Below are 20,241 nucleotides of genomic sequence, written 5' to 3'. Positions count from 1 at the left end.
CACACCAATATCTAATTTTTTTTTTTAATTTTTTACTTATGGTCATTCTTGCACAAGCACGGTGGTATTGCATTGTGGTTTGGATTTGCATTTCCCTGATAATTAGTAATGTTGAGCATTTTTTATATGTTTTTTGGCCGCTTGTATATCTTCTTTTGGTAATTGTCTATTCATGTTCTTAGCCAATTTTTTTATGGAATTATGTTTTTTTTTTCTTTGCTGACTTGTTTGAGTTCCTTGTAGAGTTTGGGTATTAGTCCTTTGTCAGATGCACAGTTTGCAAATATTTTATCCCACTCTGTGGGTTGTCTGTTTATTCTGCTGATTATTTCTTTTGCTGTGCAGAAGCTCTTTAGTTTAATTCGGTCCTGTCTATTTATTTTTGTTTTTGTTTTTGTTGCATTTGCTTTTGGGTTTTTGTTCACGAACTCTTTGCCTAGGCCAATGACTAGCATAATTTTTACAATGTTATCTTCTAGAATTTTTATGGTTTCAGGTCTTAGATTTAAGTCTTTGATCCATCTTGAGTTGATTTTTGTATAAGGTGAGAGATGAGCATACAGTTTCACTTTCTCCATGTGGCTTGCCAATTATCACAGCACCATTTGTTGAATAGGATATCCTTTCCCCACTTTATGTTTTGTTTGCCTTGTCAGAGATCAGTTGGCTGTAAATATTTGGCTTTATTTTTTAATTCACGGTTCCATTGGTCTGTATGCCTGTTTTTACACCACTATCAGACTACATTACAAGGTAAGTATAGCCTCATAATGTAGTTTGAACTTGGTTAATGTGATGTCTTCAGATTTGTTCTTTTGCTTAGTCTTGTTTTGGCTATGTGGGCTCTTTTCTGGTTCCATATACATTTTAGGATTGTTTTTTCTAGTTCTACGAAGAATTATAATGGTATTTTGATGGGGATTGCACTGAATTTATAGATTTCTTCTGGCAGTATGGTCGTTTTGACAATATCGATTCTACCCATCCATGAGCCTGGGATGTGTTTCCATTTGTTTCTGCCATCTATGATTTCTTTCAGCATTCTTTTGTAGTTTTCCTTATAGAGACCTTTCACCTCTTTGGTAGGTATGTTCCTAAGTTTTACTTTTCTTAACAGCTGTTGTAAATGGTTTTGAGTTCTCTATTTGATACTCAGCTTGGTCACTATTAGTGTATAGCAGTGCTACTGATTTGTGTACATTGATTTTGTATCCTGAAACTCTGCTGAATTAATTTATCAGATCTAAGAGATTTTTGGATGAGTCTTTAGGGCTTTCTATTTATATGATCATATCATTGGCAAACAGCAACAGGTTGATGTCCTCATTACCAATTTGGATGCCTTTTATTTCTTTCTCTTGTCAGATTGCTCTGGCTAGGAATTCTAGTACTATGTCGAATAGAAGTGATGAAAGTGGGCATCTTTGTCTTATCCCAGGTCTCAGGGGAATGTTTTGAACTTTTATCTTTTCAGTATAATATTGGCTGTGTGTTTTCCATAGATCGCTTTTATTACCTTAAGGTATGTCCCCTTTATGCCATTTTTTGCTGAGAGTTTTAACCATAAATGAACGCTGGATTTTGTTAAATGCTTTTTTCTGCATCTATTGAGATGATCATGATTTTTGTTTTTACTTCTATTTATGTGGTGTATCATATTTATTGACTTGCATATGTGTAACCCTGAAACCCTGGCATAAAACTCACTTGATCACGATGTATTATCTCTTTGATATGCACTGAATTCGGTTAGCTAATATTTTGTTGAGAATTTTTGCATCTATGTTCATCAGGGATATTTGGTTTGTAGTTTTCCTTTTTGTTATGTCCTTTCCTGGTTTTTGTATTAGGGTAATGACTGGCTTCATAGAATGTTTTAGGTAGGATTTCCTCTTTCTCTATCTTTTGAAATAATTTCTATAAGATTGGTACCAATTCTTATTTGAATGTCTGATAGAATTCAGCTGTGAATCCATCTGGTCCTGGACTTTTTTTGTTGGCAATTTTTATTACTGTTTCAATGTCATGAATTGTTATTGGTCTGTTCAGAGTTCCTATTTCTTTCTGGTTTTATTTAGGAGGGTTGTATATTTTCAAGAATGTATCCATCTCCTCTAGGTTTTCAAGTTTGTGCATATAAAGGTGTTCATAGTAGCCTTGAATAATATTTTGTATTTCTGTGGTATCAGTTGTAATATCTCCCATTCGTTCCTAATTGAGGTTATTTAGACCTTCTCTCTTCTTTTCTTGGTTAATCTCACTAATTGTCCATCAATTTTGTTTATCATTTCAAGAAACCAACTTTTTGATTTTTTATCTTTTGTATAATTATGCTTTGATTTAATTTAGTTCTGTTCTTATCATTTTTTTTTTCTTCTGCTAGGTTTGGGTTTGGTTTGTTCTTGTTTCTCTAGTTCTTTGAGGTGTTGGCTTAGATTGTCTGTTTGTACCCTTTCAGACCTTTTGATGTAGGCACTTAATGCTATGAGCTTTTCTCTTAGCACTGCTTTTGCTGTATCCCAGAGGTTTTAACAGGTTTTGTCACTATTATCATTCAGTTCAAATAATTTTTTAATTTCCATTTTGATAACATTGTTGACCGGCCGGGCGCGGTGGCTCAAGCCTGTAATCCCAGCACTTTGGGAGGCCGAGACGGGCGGATCACGAGGTCAGGAGTTCGAGACCATCCTGGCTAACACGGTGAAACCCCGTCTCTACTAAAAAATACAAAAAACTAGCCGGGCAAGGTGGTGGGCGCCTGTAGTCCCGGCTACTCGGGAGGCTGAGGCAGGAGAATGGCGTAAAAACCCGGGAGGCGGAGCTTGCAGTGAGCTGAGATCCGGCCACTGCACTCCACCCTGGGCGACATAGCGAGACTCCGTCTCAAAAAAAAAAAAAAAAAAAAAAAACATTGTTGACCCAAGGATTATTCAGGGGCAGATCATTTAATTTCCATGTATTTGTATAGTTTTGAGGGTCCCTTTTGGAGTTAATTTCTAATTTTATTACACCATGGTCTAAGAGGATACTTAATATAATTTCAATGTTCTGGCCGGGCGTGGTGGATCACACCTGTAATCCCAGCATTTGGGAGGTTGAGGCAAGTGGATCACTTGAGGTCAGGAATTTGAGACCAGCCTGGCCAACATGGTGAAACCCCATCTCTACTAAAAATACAAAAATTAGCTGGGTGTGGTGGCGTGCACCTATAATCCCAGCTACTCAGGAGGTCGAGCCAGGAGAATTGCTTGAACTCAGGGAGTGGAGGTTGCGGTGAGCCGAGATTGTGCCACTGCACTTCACCCTGGCCAACAGAGGGAGACTTTGTCTCAATAAAAAGAAATAAAATAAAATAAAATAAAATAAAGTAAATAATTTAGATTTTTAACAATGTACTGAGCCTTTTTTAGTGGCCTATCATATGGTCTATCTTGGAGAAAGTTGCATGTGCTGTTGTAAAGAGTGTATACTTTTCAGTTGTTTGGTAGAATGTTTTGTAAATATCTGTTAAGTTCATTTGTTCTAGGGTATAGTTTAAGTCCATTGTTTCTTTGTTCACTTTCTGGCTTGATAACCTGTCTAGTGCTTTCAGTGGAATATTAAAGTTCTCCACTATTTTTGTGTTGCTATCTCATTTCTTTTGTCTACTAGTAATTGTTATATAAATTTGGGAGCTCCCATGTTAGGTGCATGTATATTCAGGATTGTGATATTTTCCTGTTGTACTGACCCTTTTATCATGACACAGTGTCCTTCATCGTCTTTTTAAACTGTTGTTGCTTTAAACTTTGTTTTTTCTAGTATAAGAACAGCTATTCCTTCTCCATTTTTTTTTTTTTCATTTGCATGGAATATCTTTTTCCACCTCTTTACCTTAGGTTTATGTGAGCTCTTATGTGTCAGGTGAGTGTCTCAAAGATAGCAGACTTTCGGCCGGGCGCGGTGGCTCAAGCCTGTAATCCCAGCACTTTGGGAGGCCGAGGCGGGCGGATCACAAGGTCAGGAGATCGAGACCACAGTGAAACCCCGTCTCTACTAAAAATACAAAAAATTAGCCAGGCGCGGTGGCGGGCGCCTGTAGTCCTAGCTACTCAGGAGGCTGAGGCAGGAGAATGGCGTGAACCCAGGAGGCGGAGCTTGCAGTGAGCCGAGATCGCGCCACTGCACGTGAGACTCCGTCTCAAAAAAAAAAAAAAAAAAAAAAAGATAGCAGACTTTCTCTTTGAGACAGCAGACTGTCTCAAAGACAGCAGAATAAAAATTGGTAAATTTTTATTCATTCTGCCATTCTGTATCTTTTAAGTGAAGCGTTTAGATAATTTACATTCAATATTAGTATTTAGATATAAGATACTGTTTTATTCATCATGCTAGTTGTTGCCTGAATATCTTGGTTTTTTTTCCACTGTGTTATTGTTTTATACGTCCTGTGAGATTTATGCTTTAAGGGGCTTCTATTTTGGTGGATTTCGAGGGCTTTTTTTCAAGATTTAGGACTCCTTTTAGCAGTTCTTTTAGTACTGGCTTGGTAGTGGCCAATTCTCTCAGCATTTGTTTGTCTCAAAAAGACTTCATCTCTCCTTCATTTATGAAGCTTAGTTTTGATGGATACAAAACTCAAAGCTGATCATTGTTTTAAGGAGGCTAAAGATAAGACCCCAAACTTTTCTGGCTTACAAAGTTTCTACTGAGAAATCTGCTCTTAATCTGATAGGTTTTCCTTCATAAGTTACCTGATGCTATTGCATCACAGCTCTTAAGATTCTTTTCTTCGCCTTGACTTTAGATAACCTGATGACTATGTGTATAGGTGATTAACTTTTTTTTTTTTTTTTTTTTTTTTTTGAGACGGAGTCTCGCTCTGTCGTCCGGGTTGGAGTGCAGTGGCCGGATCTCAGCTCACTGCAAGCTCCGCCTCCCAGGTTTATGCCATTCTCCTGCCTCGGCCTCCCGAGTAGCTGGGACTACAGGCGCCCGCCACCTCGCCCGGCTAGTTTTTTGTATTTTTTAGTAGAGACGGGGTTTCACCGTGTTAGCCAGGATGGTCTCGATCTCCTGACCTCGTGATCCGCCCGTCTCGGCCTCCCAAAGTGCTGGGATTACAGGCTTGAGCCACCGCGCCCGGCCCCGGTGATTAACTTTTTGCAATGAATTTCCCAGGTATTCTTTGAGCTTCTTGTATTTGGATGTCTAGATCTCTAGCAACACTAGGCATTGTTTCTTCAATTATTCCCTCATATATGTTTTCCTAACTTTTAGATCTATCTTCTTCTTCAAGAACACCAGTTATTCTTTTTTTTTTTTTTTTTTTTTTTGAGACAGAGTCTGGCTCTGTTGCCCAGGCTAGAGTGCAGTGGCCGGATCTCAGCTCACTGAAGCCCCGCCTCCCGGGTTCACGCCATTCTCCTGCCTCAGCCTCCCGAGTAGCTGGGAGTACAGGCGCCCGCCACCTCGCCCGGCTAATTTTTTTTTGTATTTTAGTAGAGATGGGGTTTCACCCTGTTAGCCAGGATGGTCTCGATCTCCTGACCTCGTGATCCGCCCGTCTCGGCCTCCCAAAGTGCTGGGATTACAGGCTTGAGCCACCGCGCCCGGCCAAGAACACCAGTTATTCTTATGTTTGGTTATTTAACATAATACTAAATGTCTTGGAGGTTTTGCTTATTTTTTTAATCTTCTTTTTTTGGTTTTGTTTTGTTGGATTGGGTTAATTCAAAAGCCTTGTCTTTGAGCTCTGAAGTTCTTTTTTTCTACTTGTTTGCTTCTATTCTTGAAACTTTCCAGTGTATTTTGCATTTTTCTCAGTGTGTCTTTTATAGCCAGAAGTTGTGATTGTCTTTTCTTTATGAGATCTATTTCTCTGGAGACTTTTTCATCCATATTCTGTTATTTTTTAAATTTCATTAAATTGGTTTTCATCCTTCTCTGGTGCCTCCATGAGTAGCCTCATAATCAATCTTCTGAATTCTTTTTCTGGAAATTCAGAGATTTCTTCTTGGTTTGAATCCATTGCAGGAGAGCTAATGTGATCTTTTGTGGGTGTTACAGAACCTTGTTTGGTCATATTACCAGAATTACTTTTCTGGTTCCTTCTCATTTGGGTAGACTGTTTCAGTGGAAATATCTGGAACTCAAGGGCTGCTGTTCAGATTCTTTTGTCCCATGAGGTGATCCCTCGATGTGGTACTCTCCCCATTCCTTTATAGATAGAACTTCCTGAGAGCCAGACTGCTGTGGGTGCTATTGCTCTTCTGGGTCTAGCCACCTAGCGGGGCTACCAGTCTCCAGACTGTTGCTGGGGAATGTTTGCAAAGAGACCTGTGATGTGATCCATCTTTAGGTCTCCTAGCCATGGATACCAGCACCTGTTCCAGTGAACATGGCAGTGGAGTGAAGTCAATTCTGTAGGAGTCCTTGGTTGTAGTTTTTGTTTAGTGTGCTGGTTTTCTCAAATGCTGGTTATGTTAGCAGTGAAGTTGTCATGTGCAACACTCTGTTTACCCAGCGTGTTGCAGGTGGTGGAATTAGTTGTTGTTTTATCCTTCTTTGGCGCAGGTTTCTTCTGTTATGACTTGTTTTAATTGCTTGAGTTGGTTGGCTTTTAGCCAGGAGGTGGTGCTTTCAAGGGAGTACTAGCTGCAGGAGTAGAAGAGGGATATAATCTTGTCCTACATTGGCCTGAATGAATGCTTGGGTTTCTCAGGTGATGGGCAGGGCCATAGCACTCCAAGAGAGTATGTCTTTTGTCTTCGGGGGTTTTGTCTCTCTTGCAACGTTCCCAGTGGCAAGCCACTTCTTTCAAAGGGTCTGTGAATTTTTTGGTTTTCTTGTTATGCTCCTGCGGTGGTTCTTAGAGCAAAAGTTCACAGTGTGAGTGTCCAGATGCTGTTCTGTCCATCTAAGCAGGAGCTGCATGTTAGCCCTGTCTCCTATCCGCAATTTTTTTCTCCCCTCTTCAATTTCTTTTATCAGTGTGTTATAGTTTTCAGCATAGATCTTTTACCTCCTCGGTTAAATTTATTCCTAAGGATTTTTTTTGTAGCTATTATAAATGAGATTGTTTTATTTCTTTTTCAGATAGTTCACTGTCTTATTTCTTTCTCTTTCATAATTGACCTGGATAGGACTTTCAGGACTATGTTAAATTGAAGTGGCAAAAGTAGGTATTCTTGTCTTGTTCCAGATATCAGAGAAAAAAAGCTTTCAGTTTTTCCCTGTGGAATACGAGGTTAGCAGATTTGTCATAGGTGGCATCTACTTTGTTAAGATACATATTTTCTTTTCTTTTCTTTTCTTTTTCCATTGAGATGGAGTCTCACTCTTGTCATCCAGGCTGGAGTGCAGTGGCACAATCTTGGCTCACCACAAACTCCACCTCCTGGGTATAAGCAATTCTCGTGTCTCAGACTCCCAAGTATCTGGGATTACAGGTGTGCACCATCGCACCTGGCTAATTTTTGTATTTTTAGTACAGATGGGGTTTCACCATGTTGGCCAGGTTGGTCTAGAACTCCTGACCTCAAGTGATCTGCCTGCCTCAGCCACCCAAAGTGCTGGAATTACAGGTGTGAGCCACCATGCCTGGCCAAGATACATATTTTCTATACCTAATTTGTTGAGAGTTTTTATCATGAAAAGATGTTAGATTTTTTTCAAATGCTTTTTTTTGCATGTATTGAAATGATCATAAAATTTTTATACTTTATTCTGTTACTATGATATATTATGTATGTTGATTTGCATCTGTTGACCCCACCTTGCATCCCTGGGATGAAATCTCATTTGATCATGATGAATGATCTTTGTAATATGTTACTGAATTCAGTTTGCTCATTTTTTTTGAAAATTTCTACATCTATGTTCATCAATGATACTGGCCTACAGCTTTCTTTTTTTGTCTGGTTTTGATATTATGGTAAGGCTGGCTTCACAGAATGAGTTTGGAAGTATTTCCTCCTCTTCAATTTTTTGGAAGAGTTTGAAAAGAATTGGTATCAGTTCTTTAAATCTTTGGTAGAATTCAACAGTGAAGCCATCAGCTTTGTGCTTTTCTTTAATGAGAGATTTTTCATTACTGATTCAATCTTCTTACTTATTATTGCTCTGTTTAGGTTTTCTATTTTTCATAATTCAATCTTGGTAGGATATGTGTCAAATAAATTATTCATTTATTCTAGGTTATCAAATGTCGGCATGTTATTGTTCATACTAGTCTCTTATGACCCTTTGTATTTCTGTGATATCAGCTCTAATATCTCTTTGTTCATCTCTTATTTTATTTGAGCCTCCTCTCTTTTCTTAGTCTAGTTAAAGGTTTGTTGATTTTGTCTGTCTTTTCAAAAAATCCAACTCTTCATTTTATTGATTTTATATTGATTTTTCATATTGTTTTTACAGATTCTGTTTTATTTCTGCTTCAATCTTTATTATTTCTTTCTTTCTACTAATTTTAAGTTTAGTTTGTTCTTGTTTTTCTTATTCCCCGTGATGCAACATTAGGTTGTTTATTTGAGATTCTTCTTCTTTTTTGATATAGGTGTGTATTGCTATTAACTTCTCTCTTAGAATTGCTTTTGCTGTATCTCATAGGTTTTAGTACATTGTGTTTCCATTTTCATGGAATAATGACCTTAAGGGGTAATGCAGGTAATATCTGAAAAATAATTTTAATTTCCCTTTTAACTTCTTTATTGACCCATTGGTTATTTAGGAGCATGTTGTTTAATATACATGTATTTATGTATTTTCTGCAGTTCCTTCTGTTACTGAATTTAGTTTTATACCATTTTTGTCAAAAAGATATTTGAGGCCAGGCACTGTAGCTTATGCCTGTAATGCCAGCACTTTGGGAGGCTGAGGTGGGAGGGCTGCTGGCGCTCAGGAGGTCAAGATCAGTCAGGATAACGTAGCGAGATCTTGTCTCAATAAATAAATAAATAAATAAATAAATAAATAGATAGATAAATTAAAAAGTTAGGCAGGCATGATGGTATACACCTGTAGTCCCAGCAGAGGTGGGAGGATCACTTAAGCCTAGGAGGTGGAGTATGCAGTAAGACATAATCACAACACTGCACTCCAACCTTGGCAACAGAGTGAGATCCTGTCTCAAAAAAATAAAACAAATACATGATATGATTTCAATTTTCTTAAATTTGTTAAGACTTGTTTTGTGGACTAAAATATATATATTTTCTCCCAGAGTGTTGCACATGCAGTTCAGAAGAATGTGTATTCTACAGCTGTCAGATGGAATATTCTATAAATATCTGTTAGGTACATTTGTTCTAGAGTGCAGTTTAAATCTGATGTTTCTTTGTTGACCTTCTGTCTGGATGATCTGTCTGCTGTTGAAAGTGATGAGTTGCAGTCCCATAATGTTATTATTTTGCAGTCTATCTCTCCCTTCAGATTGATTAATATTTGCACATGTGTAATATGTGTGTAGATGCTTCAATGTTGAGTGCATTTATATTTACAATAGTTATATCCTCTTGCTAAATCGACCATTTTATCATTATATAGTATTTTTTGTTTCTTTTTACAGTTGTAGTTGGCCATCAGTGACACAGGCTAAAAGTTGAGTTCATTTTGCAGGGGCTAAGTGTTTTCCTCTGGCATCGAGGCAGGTTTGTAGACTCAGTCCGAGGGACCAGTCTGGAGTCAGATACCATGGGGTGTGCCCAGTGCTGGGTTTTACTGTGGCAGGCTCGGTATTGGGGTCTAAGGCAAAGTTTCTCTCTTTTCCTCAAGAGGATGGTATGTGTCTCCACTCCGTGTTGCATGAAGTTGTGGAAGAGATAATGCAGGTAATGTCACACTGTTCTTTCTACCCTCTCCAATGCATCTTTTTTATTATGCTATAACCAAGTACTGTGATCTCTCATCTGGTTCTCTTAGATTTTGTGAAGGTATTTTCATGTATGGAGAGTTGTTCACACTGTTGTTTCTGCAGGGAGATGACTGCTGGAGAGTCCTATCCCACCATCTTGCTCCAGTTTCTCTATGTCTTACCACAATCAATTTTAGAACATTTCATCACTTCCCCCCAAAACCTACATCAATTGGCAATCACCCCCATTTTACCCCAAGTCTTTCAGTCCTGGCAACCAATAATCTACTTTCTATCTTAATAATTATTCTAATCTGGACATGTGATATGTGGTGTTTTTTGAATGAATTCTTTTACTTAGTATAGTATTTTCAAAGTTCATTCATGTTTGTACCATACATCAGTACTTCTTCTCTTTAAATTGTGGAATAATATTTTATTGTGTGAATATGCTATATTTGTTTACCATTCATCAGTCGATGGACATTTAAGTTGTTTCCACTTTCTTGCTATTATGAATATTCATGTACAATTTTTGAGATGGGCATATGTTTTTAATTCTCCTGAGTATATATCCAGAAGTGGAATTGTTGGGTAACTCTGTTTAGATAATTGAGGAACTGCCAAATAATTTTCCAAAGCAGCATATGAAGGTTCCAAATTACATTCCTATCAGCATATGAAGGTTCCAATTTTGCCACATCCATGTCAACACTCATTATCTATTTGATAACAGCCTATATACTGTGTATGAAGTAATTTTGATTTGTATTTCTCTTTTGGCTAAAGAGGCTGAGGACCTTTTCATGTAATTATTCAATGTTTTTGTCTATTTTCTAGTTGGGTTATTTACCTTTTTATTTTTAATTTCTAAGAGTTTTTTTTATATATTCAAGCTCCTTATGTCAGATACATAATTAGCAAATAATTTTCCCATTATGTCGGTTTTCTTTCCATATTCTTGATAGTGCCTTTTGACACACAAAAGTATTTTATTTTGATGAAGTCTAATTTTTATATATATATATATATGTGTGTGTGTGTGTATATATACTTTTTTTTAACTTGAGCTTTTGGTGTCATATCTAATAAACCATTTTCAAATCCAAGATTATGAAGATGTACATCTATGCTTTCTTTTAATGGTTTCATAGTTTTAGCTCTTACATTTATGTCTTTGATCCAGTTTGAGTTCATTTTGTATATGGTGTGAAGTAGAGCTCCAAATTCATACTTTTTCATGTGGATATCCAGTTGTTTTAGCACCATTTCTGGAAGAGACTATTCCTTATTCCTTCCCCCATTAAACTCTTTTGAAATTCTTGTCAAAAGTCAATTTACTAGAAATGTGAAGGTGTACTTCTATACCCTCAATTATTTTCTATTGATCTATGTCTATCCTTATGCCAGTATTTCACTGTCTTAAACACTAAAGCATTGTAGTAAGTTTTGATACCAAGAAGTGAGTCCTCCAACTTTGTTCTTTTTCAAGTCTGTTTTGACTATTCTGGTACGTTTCATTTACAAAATAGTTTTAGGATCAGTTTGCCAGTTTCTGGGGGGGGGGGAGGGGAACCACCTGGGATTTTTACACGCATTGTATCATTAATACATCTGTAAATTAATGCAATGCCTATAAAAGTATTGCAGTATTAACAATAGTGAGTCTTCTGATACATAAACATAGACTCCCTTTCCATTTGTTTAGGTCTTCTTTAACTGCTTTTAACCATGTTTTTGTGGTTTTTAATAGAGAAACCTTAAATGGCCTTGGTTAAATTTATTCTCAACTATTTGATTCTGTTTGGTGCTACTGTGAATGGAATTGTTTTCCTAATTTTACTTTCAGAGTGTTCATTGAAAGTATACAAAAATACAACTGATTTTTGTACATTGATTTTTTTTAATCCTGAAGATTTACATAACTTGTTTATTTGTTATAATAGATTTTAATGGATCATTTAGGATGTTCTATATAAAAAATCATGGTATCTATAAATAGAGTTTTTATCTTCCCTTTCTAAACAGGATGTCTTTTATTTCATTTTCTTGCCTAATTGCCCTTGCTAGAACCTGACGTAAAATGTTGAACAGAAGTAATGAAAAGAGACATCCTTTTTGAGTTTAATCCCTAAGATCAGTTAAGAATAAGCTCAGTCTTTACTCCATGAAGTATTATGTTAGCTGTGGGGTATTTTATAGATGCCTTTTGTCAAGTTGAAGTAGTTTCCTTTTATTCCTAGTTTATTCAATGTGTGTATGTGTGTGTGTTTGTGCATGTTTATCATGAAGGAGTGTTGGGTTTTGTCAGACTCTTTTTCTGCAACTATTAAGATAGTCAAGGGGCCAAGATGGCCGAATAGGAACAGCTCCGGTCTGCAGCTCCCAGTTAGACTAACGCAGAATGTGGGTGTTTCTGCATTTCCAACTGAGGTACCCAGTTCATCTCATTGGGACTGATTAGGCAGTGGGTCCAACTCACGGAGGGCAAGCAGAAGCAGGGTGGGACATCACTTCACCCAGGAAGTGCAAAGGACCAGGGACCTCCCTCTCCCCACCTGAGGGAAGCCACAAGGAACTGTGCTATCCAGCCAGGATACTATGCTTTTCTCACGGTTTGCAATCTGCAGATCAGGAGATTCCCTTGTGGGCCTAACCACCAGGGTCCTAGGTTTTAAGCAAAAAGCTGGGCGGCTGTTTGGGCAGACACCAAGCCAACTGCAGGAGTGTTTTATTTTTTGTACATTAGTGGCTCCTGGAACCCCAGTGACACAGAAACACTTACTCCCCTGGAAATGAGACTGAAGCCAGGGATCCAAGTGGTCTCACTGAGTGGGTCCTACTCCCATAGAGTCCAGCAAGCTCAGCACCACTGGCTTGAAATTATCCCTGCCAGAACAGCAGTCTGAAGTCTGGGATGATTGAGGTGTGTGTGGGGGAGGGGGGCGTGGGATGGGGCGGGGGGCGGGGGAGCGCGTGGTGTCAGCCATTACTGAGGCTTTAGTAGGCGGTTTTTCCCTGACAGTGCTAAGGAAGCTGGGAGGTCTGGGCTGGGTGCAGGAAAGTGGCTGTGGCCAGACTGCTTCTCTAGATTCCTCCTCACTGGACAGGGTATATCTGAAGAAAAGGTAACAGCTCCAGTCAGAGGCTTATAAACAAAACCACCATCTCCCTGGGACAGAGCACCTGTGGGAAGGGGTGGCTGTGGGCGCAGCTTTAGCAGATTTTATCATGCCTTCCCGCTGGCTCTTAAGAGAGCAGCTGATCCTGACAAGAGGGATTCTCCCAGCACAGTGCACCAGCTCTGATAAGGGACAGACTGCCTCCTCAAGTGGGTCCCTGACTCCCGTGCCTCCTAACTGGGAGACATCTCCCAGCAAGAGTCGACAGACACCTCATACAGGAGAGCTCTGGCTGGCATCCAGTGGGTGCCCCTCTGGGAGGAATCTTCCAGAGGAAGAAACAGGCAGCAATCTTTGCTGTTCTGCAGTCTCTGCTGGTGATACCCAGGCAAACAGGGTCTGGAGAGGACCTCCAGCAAACTCCAGCAGACCTGCAGAAGAGAGGCCTGACCGTTAGAAGACAAACTAACAAACAGAAAGCAACAACATCAACATCAACATAAAGGACCCCTCACTAAAATCCCATCCAAAGGTCATCAGCCTTAAAGATCAAAGGTAGGTAAATCCACGATGAGGAAAAACTAGCACAAAAACACTGAAAATTCCAAAAACCAGAATGACTCTTCTCCTCCAAAGTATCACACTCCTCTCCAGCAAGGGCACAAACTGGATTAAGAATGAGATTGATGAGGCCTGTAATCCCAGCACTTTGGGAGGCCGAGGCGGGCAGATCACGAGGTCAGGAGATCGAGACCATCCTGGCTAACATGGTGAAACCTGTCTCTACTAAAAATACAAAAAAAAAAATTAGCTGGGTGTAGTGGCGGGCACCTGTAGCCCCAGCTACTTGGGAGGCTGAGGCAGGAGAATGGCATGAACCCGGGAGGTGGAGCTTGCAGTGAGCCAAGATCGTGCCACTGCACTGCAGCCTGGGTGACAGAGAGAGACTCCATCTCAAAAAAAAAAAAAAAAAAGAATGAGACAGATGAATTGACAGAGTAGGCTTCAGCAAGTGGGTAATAACAAACTCCTCTGAGCTACAGGAGCATGTTCTAACCCAATACAAGGAAGCTAAGAACCTTGATAAAAGGATACAGGAACTGCTAACTACTATAACTACTTTAGAGAGTAACATAAATGACCTGATGGAGCTGAAAAACACAGCATGAGAACTTCGTGAAGCATATACAAGTATCAATAGTTGAATTGATCAAGCGGAAGAAAGTCTATCAGAGATTGAAGATCAACGTACTGAAATAAGGTATGAAGATAAGATTAGAAAAAAAGGAATGAAAAGTAACAAACAAAGCCTCCAAGAAATAAGGAACTATGTGAAAAGACCAAACCTACAATTGATTGAGGTCCCAGAAAGTGACGGGGAGAATGGAACCAAGTTGAAACACACACTTCAGGATATTATCCCAGAGAACTTCCCCAACCTAGCAAGATAGGCCAACATTCAAATTCAGGAAATACAGAGAACACTAATAAGATACTCCTTGAGAAAAACAACCCTAAGACGCATAATCATCAGATTCTCCAAGATTGAAACAAAGGAGAAAACGTTAAGGACAGCCAGAGAGAAAGGTCAGGTTACCTACAAACGGCAGCCCATCAGACTAAAAGTGGATCTCTCTGCAGAAACCCTACATCCAGAAGAGAGTGGGGGCCAATATTCAACATCTTTAAAGAAAAGAATTTTCAACCCAGAATTTCATATCCAGCAAAATTAAGCTTCATAAGTGAAGGAGAAATAAAATCCTTCCCAGACAAGCAAATGCTGAGGGATTTTGTCACCTCCAGGCCTGCCTTACAAGAACTCCTGAAGGAAGCACTAAAAATGGAAAGGAAAAACCAGTAACAGCCACTGCAAAAACAGGGCAAATTATAATGACCAATGACACCATGAAGAAACTGCATCAACTAATGTGCAAAATAACCAGCTAACATCATGATGACAGCATCAAATTCACATATAACAATATTAACCTTAAATGTAAATGGCTAAATATCCCAATTAAAAGACACAGACTGGCAAATTGGATAAAGAGTCAAGACCCATCAGTGTGCTGTATTCAGGAGACCCATCTTATGTGAAAAGACACACATAGGATCAAAATAAAAGGATAGAGGAATATTTACAAAGCAAATGGAAAGCAAAAAAAAAAAAAAAGCAGGGCTTGCAATCCTACTGTCTGATAAAACAGACTTTAAACCAACAAAGATCAAAAAAGACAAAGAAGGGCATTACATAATGGTAAAGGGATCAGTGCAACAGGAAAAGCGAACTATCCTAAATAAATATGTACCCAATACAGGAGCATCCAAATTCATAAAGCAAGTTATTAGAGACCTACAAAGAGACTGAGACTCTCACACAATAATAGTGGGAGGCTTTAATATCACACTGTCATTATTAGATAGATCAACAAGACAGAAAATTAATAAGGCTATTCAGGACTTGAACCCAACTCTGGACAAAGCAGACCTAACAGACATCTACAGAACTCTCCACCCCAAATCAACAGAATATACATTCTTCTCAGTGCCACATAGCACATATTCTAAAATTGACCACATAATTGGAAGAAAAACACTCCTCAGCAAACACAAAAGAACAGAAATCATAACAAACAGTCTCTCAGACTACAGTGCAAGCAAATTAGAACTCAGGATTAAGACACTCACACAAAACCACACAACTACATGGGAATTGAATAATCTGCCTCTGAATGATTACTAGTTAAATAACAAAATTAACACAGAAATAAGTAAGTTCTTTGAAACCAACGACTACAAAGAGACAACATACCAGAATCTCAGGGACACAGCTAAAGCAGTTAAGAGGGAAATTTATAGCACTAAACATCCACAACAGAAAGTGGGAAAGATCTAAAACGAACACCCTAACAGCACAATTGAAAGAACTAGAGAAGCAAAAGCAAATAAATTCAAAAGCTAGCAGGAGACAAGAAATAACTAAGATCAGAGCAGAACTGAAGGAGATAGAGACACAAAAAGCCCTTCAAAAAATAAATGAATCCAGGAGCTGGTTTTTTGAAAAGATTAACAAAATAGATGGACTACTAGCTAGACAAATAAGGAAGAAAAAAGAGAAGAATCAAATAGGTACAATAAAAAATGAAAAAGCGGATATCACAGAAATACAAACTACCATCAGAGAATACTACAAAACCTCTATGCAAATAAACTAGAAAATCTAGAAGAAATGGGTAAATTCCTGGATACATACACCCTCCCAAGACCAAACCAGGAACAAGGTGAATCCCTGAATAGACTGATAGCAAGTTCTGAAAGTGGGGCAGTAATTAATAGCCTACCAACCAAAAAACCCAGGACAAGACAGATTCACAGCTGAATTCTATCAGAGGTACAAAGAGGAGCTGGTACCATTCTTTTTGATACTATTCCAAACAATAGAAAAAGAGGGTCCCCTCCCTAACTCATTTTACAAGGCCAGCTGATACCAAAACCTGGCAGAGACACAACAATGAAGGAACATTTCAGGACAATATCCCTGATGATGGATGCAAAAATCCTCAATAAAATACTGGCAAACCGAATCCAGCAGCACATCAAAAAGCTTATTCACTACAGTCAAGTCAGCTTCATCTCTGGGATGCAAGGCTGGTTCAACATGTGCAAGCCAATAAACATAACCCATCACATAAACAGAACCAATGACAAAAACCATGATTATCTCAATAGATTCAGAAAAGGCCTTTGATAAAACTCAACATCCCTTCATGCTAAAAACTTTCAATAAACTAGGTATTGATGGAATGTATCTAAAAATAATAATAGTTATTTATGATAAATACAAAGCCACTATCATACTGAATGGGTAAAAGCTGGAAACATTTCCTTTGAAAACTGGCATAAGACAAGGATGCCCTCTCTCACCACTCCTATTCAACATAGTTCTGGCCAGGGCAATAAGGCAAGAGAAAGAAATAAAGAGTATTCAAATAAGAAGAGAGGAAGTCAAATTGTCTCTGTTTGCAGATGACATGATTATGTACTTAGAAAACCCCATCATCTCAACCCACAAACTCGTTAAGCTTATAATCTACTTCAGCACAGTCTCAGGATATAAAATCAATGTGCAACAATAACAAGCATTTCTATACACCAACAATAGACAACCAAAGATCCAAATCATGAGCAAACCCCCATTCGCAATTGCTACAAAGAGAATAAAATAGAACAATAGAATACAACTTACAAGGGATGTGAAGGAACACTTCAAGGAGAACTACAAACCACTACCCAACAAAATAAAGAAGGACAAAAACAAATGGAAAAGCATTCCATGTTCACGGATAAGAAGAATCAATATCATGAAACTGGCCATATTGCCCAAAGTAATTTATAGATTCAATGCTATTCCCATTAAGCTACCATTGACTTTCTTCACAGAATTAGAAACAACTACTTTAAATTTCATATGGAACCAAAAAAGAGCCCGTAAAGCCAAGACAATCCTAAGCAAAAAGAACAAAGCTGGGGGCATTATGCTATGTGACTTCAAACTATACTACAAGTCTACGGTAACCAAAACAGCATGGTACTGGTACCAAAACAGATATATAGACCAACGGAACAGAACAGAGACCTCAGAAATAACACCACACATCTACAACCATCTGATCTTCCACAAACCTGACAGAAACAAGCAATAGGGAAAGGACTCCCTATTCAGCAAATTGTGCTGGGAAAATTGGCTAGCCATATGCAGAAAACAGAATCCAGACCCCTTCCTTAAACCTTATACAAAAATTAACTCAGGATGGGTTAAAGACTTAAATGTAAAACCCCAAACCATAAAAACCCTAGAAGAAAACCTAGGCAATACCCTTCAGAACATAGGCATGGGCAAAGACTTCATTACTAAAACACCAAAAGCAATGGCAACAAAAGCCAAAATTGACAAATGGGATCTAATTAAACTAAAGAGCTTCTGCACAGAAAAAGAAACTATCATCAGAGTGAACAGACAACCTACAGAATGGGAGAAAATTTTTGCAAGCTACCCATCTGACAATGGTCTAATAGCCAGAATCTTCAAGAAGTTAAAAAAAAATTACGAGAAAACAAACAAACAAACAAACAACCCCATCAAAAAGTGGGCCAGGGATATGAACAGGCATTTCTCAAAAGAAGACATTTAGGGCTGGGCACGGTGGCTCATGCCTGTAATCCCAGCACTTTGGGAGGCCGAGAGGGGCGGATCACGAGGTCAGGAGATTGAGACCATCCTGGCTAACATGATGAAACCCCGTCTCTACTAAAAACACAAAAAATTAGCTGGGCGTGGTGGCGGGAGCCTGTAGTCCCAGCTACTTGGGAGGCTGAGGCAAAAGAATGGCATGAACCTGGGAGGCAGAGCTTGCGGTGAGCAGAGATCACGCTACTGCACTCCAGCCTGGGCGACAGAGCGAGACTCCATCTCAAAAAAAAAAAAAAAAGACATTTAGGCAACCAAGAAATATATGAAAAAAGGCTCATCATCACTGGTCATTAGAGAAATGCAAATCAAAACCACAATGAGATACCAGTTACAATGGTGATTATTAAAAAGTCAGGAAAGAACAGATGCTGGTGAGGCTCTGGAGAAATAGGAACACTTTTACACTGTTGGTGGGAGTGCTAATTAGTTCAACCATTGTGGCAGACAGTGTGGCTATTCTTCAACGATCTAGAACCAGAAATACCATTTGACCCAACAATCCCATTACTGGGTATATACCCAAAGGATTATAAATCATTCTGCCATAAAGACACATGCACATGTATATTTATTTATTTATTTATTTATTTATTTATTTTTTGAGACAGAGTCTCGCTCTGTCACCCAGGCTGGAGTGCAGTGGCCGGATCTCAGCTCACTGCAAGCTCCGCCTCCCGGGTTCACGCCATTCTCCTGCCTCAGCCTCCCGAGTAGCTGGGACTACAGGCGCCTGCCACCTCGCCCGGCTAAGTTTTTGTATTTTTAGTAGAGACGGGGTTTCACCGTGTTACCCAGGATGGTCTCGATCTCCTGACCTCGTGATCCGCCCGTCTCTGCCTCCCAAAGTGCTGGGATTACAGGCTTGAGCCACCGCGCCCGGCCGCACATGTATATTTATCCTAGCACTATTTATAATAGCAAAGACTTGGAACCAACCCAAATGTCCATAAATGATAAAATGGATAAAGAAAATGTGTCAGCCGGGCGCGGTGGCTCAAGCCTGTAATCCCAGCACTTTGGGAGGCTGAGACCGGCGGATCACAAGGTCAGGAGATCGAGACCATCCTGGCTAACACGGTGAAACCCCGTCTCTACTAAAAAATACAAAAAGCTAGCTGGGCGAGGTGGCGGGCGCCTGTAGTCCCAGCTACTCGGGAGGCTGAGGCAGGAGAATGGCGTGAACCCGGGAGGCGGAGCTTGCAGTGAGCTGAGATCCGGCCACTGCACTCCAGCCCGGGTGACAGAGCGAGACTCCATCTCAAAAAAAAAAAAAAAAAAGAAAATGTGTCACATATTCACTATGGAATACTATGCAGCCATAAAAAATAATGAGTTTATGTCCTTTCCAGGGACAAGGATGACACTAGAAGCCATCATTCTCAGCAAACTAAAACAGGAACAGAAAACCAAACACTGCATGTTCTCACTCATAAATGGGAGTTGAACAATGAGAACACATGGGCACAGGATTGGAACATCACACACTGGGGCCTGTCGGGGGGGTGGGGTGCAAGGGGAGGGAAGGCATTAGGACAAAAACTTAATGCATGCAGGTCTTTAAGCCTAGATGATGGGTTGATAGGTGCAGAAACCACCATGGCACCTGTATACCTATGCAACAAACTTGCATGTTCTGCACATGTATCCCAGAACTTAAAGTAAAATTAAAAAGAAAAATAAAAAGATGGTCGTGTGAGTTTTGTCTTGTATTCTGTAAATATTGTGTATTACTAATTGTTTTTCACACGTTATACTTACCTTGCATTCCTTAGATAAATCCCATTTGATAATAGTTTATAATCCTTTTTATATGTTTGAACTTATATTACTGGCATTTTGTCAGATTTTTGCATCTATATTCATAAGAGATAAATTTTTTTTTTTTTTTTTTTTTTTTTTGAGACGGAGTCTCGCTCTGTCGCCCAGGCTGGAGTGCAGTGGCCGGATCTCAGCTCACAGCAAGCTCCGCCTCCCAGGTTTACGCCATTCTCCTGCCTCAGCCTCCCGAGTAGCTGGGACTACAGGCGCCTGCCACC

The 20,241-nt window shown here is 39.3% G+C and overlaps 1 protein-coding gene across 1 annotated transcript in view; it reads right to left on the bottom strand.

The window, feature by feature from the left end:
* Window positions 1-20,241, bottom strand: part of SH3BGRL (SH3 domain binding glutamate rich protein like) — a 523,004-nt gene that overhangs the window by 481,886 nt on the left and 20,877 nt on the right. The window lies entirely within an intron of this gene.

The sequence above is a fragment of the Macaca thibetana genome, chromosome X, assembly GCF_024542745.1.
Source record: "Macaca thibetana thibetana isolate TM-01 chromosome X, ASM2454274v1, whole genome shotgun sequence".
Lineage (NCBI taxonomy): Eukaryota > Metazoa > Chordata > Mammalia > Primates > Cercopithecidae > Macaca > Macaca thibetana.
This window is presented reverse-complemented; position numbering and strand designations above follow the sequence as displayed.